Here is an 8,446-nt window from a genome sequence, read left to right as displayed (position 1 = left end):
AATCTTTGGACGCCATTGTTCAGAAGCACGTCTACCTGGCCACAAAAGCCACTGCTACTTAGGCGGCGTTCGGTGGGCCGGCGCCCTGAGTCGAGGAGGTGGACGTCGTCGATGGATGCATCTCTTCTTCTTGCCTCCTGTAACCAGCACTGCATCGCCTCGTGGCCTTAATGTTTTATTAGTATAGTGCTCCCTCCGTTCCCAAATATAAGTCTTTCTAAATATTCCAGCAAGTGACTACTACATACGGAGCAAAATGAGTGAATCTACAATCTAAACTATGTCTACATACATCTGTATGCTGTATTCCATTTGAAATAGTATCTAAAAAGGCTTATATTTAGGAACGGAGGGATTATATGGCATTTTTATTCCAGTCGTAACGTTTTCACTGTGAGGTGGGGCCGCAGTTGAGCAAACCCACCCCGCCCACCGGGCGTCGGCCGAGTTTAGAATTAGAAGAGAGAAACGAGGGAGGAGAGCTAGCTGTAGCACGGACGCTGTTGTCAGATGGGACTCGTGTTGATAGAATAGGAGTACTGAGCACTCGTACCTCTTTTTTTTGAGGGAAAAATTAGTCGTATGTCTAGTACCACTAGTTGGGTGCGTGCGACCTATAGCTGTCATCACTTTAGGTCTCCTTTTCGAACCGCAGCTACGCTTCACAGTACATATTTTTTCATGCATTTTTCCTCCTATATGTACTCCTAGGCTATTTCCACGTGCTCCCATTCGCCGACATGTGGGATATAGAGCATCTGGGTCGTAGTGCATGCACGACTCGGAGCATATGCCGGGGTACTTTACATTTCAGACCTCACGAATTACATGCAAACCCCCCGCAGAAGAATAAATAAATAAATGAATTACTACATGAAACCGGATTATTTTAGTAGAAACCGGAGCACGTTCATTAAATTTTGGACATAACACGTTTATAAAAAATGACCGGACCTAAACCAGTCTAAGGGCCTCTTTGATTTTCCCCACAAACAAAGGGCCTCTTTGATTCGCAGGATACTGAAAACACAGGAATGGGGAAAGTATGATGGCAATGAACCGAGACGAGGAGAACTCTAACTCAGTTAGAGGTTAGAGTTAACCCTGAACTAACTCTAAACCAAAGAGGTGTATGGATGGAAGGGTTAGATTGACAATAAATGCTCTTTCTCAATCATTTGACTACTTTGGACCCTATTTCCTGCCGGATTTGGTGTGGCCGGCTCTTGTGTGACTGGCTCTTGTGTGGCCTCCTCCCGCTCACAATTGACATAAACGAACCATCTTTACAAATCAAGCATGCAAAACATGATAATTTTTACTTTGTCCATACAAATGAGATATCCCACTTAAACATACAAGTCGTCAATCAAGCTTCACAAAAAAAACGCTCCATGAATCAAAGCATGAGCTAACTCATCACGGAAGTCATTCACGATGGGGAGGGAACCCGGAGCCCCTCACGCATCGAGGGAGGAGCTTGCCATCGTCGCTCTGGAGGAAGGCTCTGTAGAGCCCAAGCCCCGGGAACCCCTCCGACGCCGGCCCTTGCGAGTTGAGGTCGACACTGCCATGGGTAGCAGGGCCGCTTGCCGCCGATTGGGAACTTAATCTTTGGGCCTCTAGAAATAATGCAAGCCTGAAACTAAAATACCTAGAAAGGTGAACTGAATCTTTGGGCCTCTAGAAATAATGCAAGCCTGAAACTGAAATACCTAGAAAGGTGAACTGAATCTTTGGGCCTCTAGAAATAATGCAAGCCTGAAACTGAACTACCTAGAAAGGTGAACTGAATCTTTGGGCCTCTAGAAATATTTATTACCTCCTCAAGCAGCATGAAACAATTCCATGCGTGCACCACAAATCTATACCAAGTTTGATCACGATCTACTTTCCCAAATCAGAATTAGCGCTAGAGCGAGCAAGATCAATGATATGGCTGTGAGACAGAGAAGGAATGAACAAACTCACCCCTCTCGCGACCTCCCTGGTAGATGCGCCGCCGCCGCGCATGACAGAGGGAGAAAAACGACCGGTGAAGGGGGAGCGGGGCGACCTTCGAAGGCCGGAGGGAGAGGGCGGCCGGAGTAGGGCGGCGGACGCCGGAAGGAGAGGGCGGCCAGAGGAGAGAGAGGGCGAGCGGCGCTTGGGCGGGCGGCCCTATGGGGAACAGAGAGGAGTCGTGCGAGAGGGCGGGAGCGATCTGGTGCGGGCAGGGGAGATTTTTTTAGTTCTCTTTTAGTGGGCCCGAGGATAACTAACCCAAATAGAACCTCTCCACCGGGCTAGTTTTTTTAGCTGGGTTAGAGCAAACTAGCTCAAACTAACCCCTCCTATTTTGATAATTTGAGGCTATTTCAACCCAAACTAGCTCTAACTCAGGGATCCAAACAAAGAGGAGTAGTACTGTACATGTTACAGTGTGGACCGTAGTGAAGGAAATATGCCCTAGAGGCAATAATAAAGTATTATTTATTTCCTTATATCATGATAAATGTTTATTATTCATGCTAGAATTGTATTAACCGGAAACATAATACATGTGTGAATACATAGACAAACAGAGTGTCACTAGTATGCCTCTACTTGACTAGCTCATTAGTCAAAGATGGTTATGTTTCCTAGCCATAGACATAAGTTGTCATTTGATTAACGAGATCACCTCATTAGGAGAATGACGTGATTGACTTGACCCATTCCGTTAGCTTAGCACTCGATCGTTTAGTATGTTGCTATTGCTTTCTTCATGACTTATACATGTTCCTATGACTATGAGATTATGCAACTCCCGTTTACCGGAGGAACACTTTGTGTGCTACCAAACGTCACAACGTAACTGGGTGATTATAACGGTGCTCTACAGGTGTCTCCAAAGGTACTTGTTGGGTTGGCGTATTTCGAGATTAGGATTTGTCACTCCAATTGTCGGAGAGGTATCTCTGGGCCCACTCGGTAAAGCACATCACTATAAGCCTTGCAAGCATTGTGACTAATGAGTTAGTTGCGGGATGATGTATTACGGAACGAGTAAAGAGACTTGCCGGTAACGAGATTGAACTAGGTATCGAGATACCGACGATCGAATCTCGGGCAAGTAACATACCGATGACAAGGGGAACAACGTATGTTGTTATGCGGTCTGACCGATAAAGATCTTAGTAGAATATGTAGGAACTAATATGAGCATCCAGGTTCCGCTATTGGTTATTGACCGGAGAGGTGTCTCGGTCATGTCTACATAGTTCTCGAACCCGTAGGGTCCGCACGCTTAACGTTACGATGACAGTTATATTATGAGTTTATATGTTTTGATGTACCGAAGGTTGTTCAGAGTCCCGGATGTGATCACGGACATGACGAGGAGTCTCGAAATGGTCGAGACATAAAGATTGATATATTGGAAGCCTATGTTTGGACATCGGAAGTGTTCCGGGTGAAATCAGGATTTTTCCGGAGTACCGGGAGGTTACTGGAACCCCCCGGTAACTTAATGGGCCTTAGTGGGCCTAGGTGGAAGAGAGGAGAGGAGGCCAGGGCAGGGCCGCGCCCCCCTCCCCCCCAGTCTGAATAGGACAAGGAGAGGGGGGCGGCGCCCCCCTTCCTTCCTCCCCTCCACCTCTTCCCCTCTTCCACTCCTAGTCCAACATGGAAAGGGGGGGAGTCCTACTCCCGGTAGGAGTAGGACTCCTCCTAGGCGCGCCTCTCCTCCTAGGCCGGCGGCCTCCCCCTTGCTCCTTTATATACGGGGGCAGGGGGGCACCTCTGGACACACAATTGATCAACGATCTTTTAGCCGTGTGCGGTGCCCCCCTCCACCATATTACACCTCGATAATATCGTAGCGGAGCTTAGGTGAAGCCCTGCGTCGGTAGAACATCATCATCGTCACCATGCCGTCGTGCTGACGAAACTCTCCCTCAACACTCGGCTAGATCGGAGTTCGAGGGACATCATAGAGCTGAACGTGTGCTGAACTCGGAGGTGCCGTGCGTTCGGTACTTGATCGGTGGGATCGTGAAGACGTACGACTACATCAACCGCGTTGTGATAACGCTTCCGCTTTTGGTCTATGAGGGTACGTGGACAACACTCTCCCTCTTGTTGCTATGCATCACCATGATCTTGCGTGTGCGTAGGAATTTTTTTGAAATTACTACGTTACCCAACAGTGGTATCAGAGCCTGGTTTTATGCGTTGATGCTATGCACGAGTAGAACACAAGTGAGTTGTGGGCGATATAAGTCATACTGCTTACCAGCATGTCATACTTTGGTTCGGCGGTATTGTGAGATGAAGCGGCCCGGACCGACATTACGCGTACGCTTACGCGAGACTGGTTTCACCGTTGCGAGCACTCGTTGCTTAAAGGTGACTGGCGGGTGTCTGTCTCTCTCACTTTAGTTGAACCGAGTGTGGCTACGCCCGGTCCTTGCGAAGGTTAAAACAGCACCAACTTGACAAACTATCATTGTGGTTTTGATGCGTAGGTAAGAACGGTTCTTGCTAAGCCCGTAGCAGCCACGTAAAACTTGCAACAACAAAGTAGAGGACGTCTAACTTGTTTTTGCAGGGCATGTTGTGATGTGATATGGTCAAGACATGATGCTATATTTTATTGTATGAGATGATCATGTTTCGTAACCGAGTTATCGGCAACTGGCAGGAGCCATATGGTTGTCGCTTTATTGTATGCAATGCAATCGCCATGTAATTGTTTTACTTTATCACTAAGCGGTAGCGATAGTCGTAAAAGCAATAAGTTGGCGAGACGACAAAGATACTATGATGGAGATCAAGGTGTCGCGCCGGTGACGATGGTGATCATGACGGTGCTTCGGAGATGGAGATCACAAGCACAAGATGATGATGGCCATATCATATTACTTATATTGATTGCATGTGATGTTAATCTTTTATGCATCTTATCTTGCTTTGATTGGCGGTAGCATTATAAGATGATCTCTCACTAAAATTTCAAGATGAAAGTGTTCTCCCTGAGTATGCACCGTTCCGAAAGTTCTTCGTGCTGAGACACCACGTGATGATCGGGTGTGACAGGCTCTACGTTCAAATACAACAGGTGCAAAACAGTTGCACACGCGGAATACTCAGGTTAAACTTGACGAGCCTAGCATATGCAGATATGGCCCCGGAACACGCAGACCGAAAGGTCGAGCGTGAATTATATAGTAGATATGATCAACATAGTGATGTTCACCATTGAAACTACTCCATCTCACGTGATGATCGGACATGGTTTAGTTGATTTGGATCACGTAATCACTTAGATGATTAGGGGGATGTCTATCTAAGTGGGAGTTCTTAAGTAATATGATTAATTGAACTTGAATTTATCATGAACTTAGTACCTGATAGTATCTTGCTTGTCTATGTTAATTGTAGATAAATGGCCCGTGCTGTTGTTCCGTTGAATTTTAATGCGTTCCTTGAGAAAGCAAAGTTGAAAGATGATGGTAGCAATTAAACGGACTGGGTCCGTAACTTGAGGATTATCCTCATTGCTGCACAAAAGAATTACGTCCTGGAAGCACCGCTAGGTGCCAGGCCTCCTGCAAGAGCAACACCAGAAGTTATGAACGTCTGGCAGAGCAAAGCTGATGACTACTCGATAGTTCAGTGTGCCATGCTTTACGGCTTAGAACCGGGTCTTCAACGATGTTTTGAACGTCATGGAGCATATGAGATGTTCCAGGAGTTGAAGTTAATATTTCAAGCAAATGCCCGGATTGAGAGATATGAAGTCTCCAATAAGTTCTACAGCTGCAAGATGGAAGAGAATAGTTCTGTCAGTGAGCATATACTCAAAATGTCTGGGTATAATAATCACTTGATTCAACTGGGAGTTAATCTTCCGGATGATAGCGTCATTGACAGAATTCTTCAGTCACTGCCACCAAGCTACAAGAGCTTCGTGATGAACTATAACATGCAAGGGATGAATAAGACAATTCCCGAGCTCTTCGCAATGCTAAAGGCAGCGGAGGTAGAAATCAAAAAGGAGCATCAAGTGTTGATGGTCAATAAGACCACTAGTTTCAAGAAAAAGGGCAAAGGGAAGAAGAAGGGGAACTTCAAGAAGAATAGCAAGCAAGTTGCTGTTCAGGAGAAGAAACCCAAGTCTGGACCTAAGCCTGAAACTGAGTGCTTCTACTGCAAGCAGACTGGTCACTGGAAGCGGAACTGCCCCAAGTATTTGGCGGATAAGAAGGATGGCAAGGTTAACAAAGGTATATGTGATATACATGTTATTGATGTGTACCTTACTAATGCTCGCAGTAGCACCTGGGTATTTGATACTGGTTCTGTTGCTAATATTTGCAACTCGAAACCGGAGCTACAGATTAAGCGAAGATTGGCTAAGGACGAGGTGACGATGTGCGTGGGAAATGGTTCCAAAGTCGATGTGATCGCGGTCGGCACGCTACCTCTACATCTACCTTCGGGATTAGTATTAGACCTAAATAATTGTTATTTGGTGCCAGCATTAAGCATGAACATTATATCTGGATCTTGTTTGATGCGAGACGGTTATTCATTTAAATCAGAGAATAATGGTTGTTCTATTTATATGAGTAATATCTTTTATGGTCATGCACCCTTGAAGAGTGGTCTATTCTTAATGAATCTCGATAGTAGTGACACACATATTCATAATGTCGAAGCCAAAAGATGCAGAGTTGATAATGACAGTGCAAATTATTTGTGGCACTGCCGTTTAGGTCATATCGGTGTAAAGCGCATGAAGAAACTCCATACTGATGGACTTTTGGAATCACTTGATTATGAATCACTTGGTACCGTGCCTCATGGGCAAGATGACTAAAACACCGTTCTCCAGAACTATGGAGAGAGAAACAGATTTATTGGAAATCATACATACAGATGTATGTGGTCCGATGAATATTGAGGCTCGTGGCGGATATCATTATTTTCTCACCTTCACAGATGATTTGAGCAGATATGGGTATATCTACTTAATGAAACATAAGTCTGAAACATTTGAAAAGTTCAAAGAATTTCAGAGTGAAGTTGAAAGTCATCGTAACAAGAAAATAAAGTTTCTACGATCAGATCGTGGAGGAGAATATTTGAGTTACGAGTTTGGCCTACATTTGAAACAATGCGGAATAGTTTCGCAACTCACACCACCCGGAACACCACAGCGTAATGGTGTGTCCGAACGTCGTAATCGTACTTTACTAGATATGGTGCGACCTATGATGTCTCTTACTGATTTACTGCTATCGTTTTGGGGTTATGCTTTAGAGACGGCTGCATTCACTCTAAATAGGGCACCATCGAAATCCGTTGAAATGACACCTTATGAAATATGGTTTGGCAAGAAACCAAAGTTGTCGTATCTTAAAGTTTGGGGTTGCGATGCTTATGTGAAGAAACTTCAACCTGATAAGCTCGAACCTAAATCGGAGAAATGTGTCTTCATAGGATACCCAAAGGAGACTGTTGGGTACACCTTCTATCACAGATCCGAAGGCAAGACATTCATTGCTAAGAATGGATCCTTTCTAGAGAAGGAGTTTCTCTCGAAAGAAGTGAGTGGGAGGAAAGTAGAACTTGATGAGGTAACTGTACCTGCTCCCTTATTGGAAAGTAGATCATCACAAAAACCAGTTTCTATGACACCTACACCAATTAGTGGGGAAGTTAATGATAATGATCATGAAACTTCAGATCTAGTTATTACTGAACCTCGTAGGTCAACCAGATTAAGATCCGCACCAGAGTGGTACGGTAATCCTGTTCTGGAGGTTATGTTACTAGACCATGACGAACCTACGAACTATGAAGAAGCGATGGTGAGCCCAGATTCCGCAAAATGGCTTGAGGCCATGAAATCCGAGATGGAATCCATGTATGAGAACAAAGTATGGACTTTGGTTGACTTGCCCGATGGTCGGCAAGCCATTGAAAATAAATGGATCTTCAAGAAAAAGACTGACGCTAATGGTAATGTTACTGTCTATAAAGCTCGACTTGTTGCGAAAGGTTTTCGACAAGTTCAAGGGATTGACTACGATGAGACCTTCTCACCCGTAGCGATGCTTAAGTCTGTCCGAATCATGTTAGCAATTGCCGCATTTTATGATTATGAAATTTGGCAAATGGATGTAAAAACTGCATTCCTGAATGGATTTCTGGAAGAAGAGTTGTATATGATGCAACCGGAAGGTTTTATCGATCCAAAGGGAGCTAACAAAGTGTGCAAGCTCCAGCGATCCATTTATGGACTGGTGCAAGCCTCTCGAAGTTGGAATAAACGCTTTGATAGTGTGATCAAAGCATTTGGTTTTATACAGACTTTTGGAGAAGCCTGTATTTACAAGAAAGTGAGTGGGAGCTCAGTAGCATTTCTGATATTATATGTGGATGACATATTGCTGATTGGAAATGATATAGAATTTCT

Source organism: Aegilops tauschii, chromosome 5 (genome assembly GCF_002575655.3).
Source record: "Aegilops tauschii subsp. strangulata cultivar AL8/78 chromosome 5, Aet v6.0, whole genome shotgun sequence".
Lineage (NCBI taxonomy): Eukaryota > Viridiplantae > Streptophyta > Magnoliopsida > Poales > Poaceae > Aegilops > Aegilops tauschii.
The sequence above is the reverse complement of the archived record's forward strand: the minus strand, read 5'-3'. Positions refer to the sequence as shown.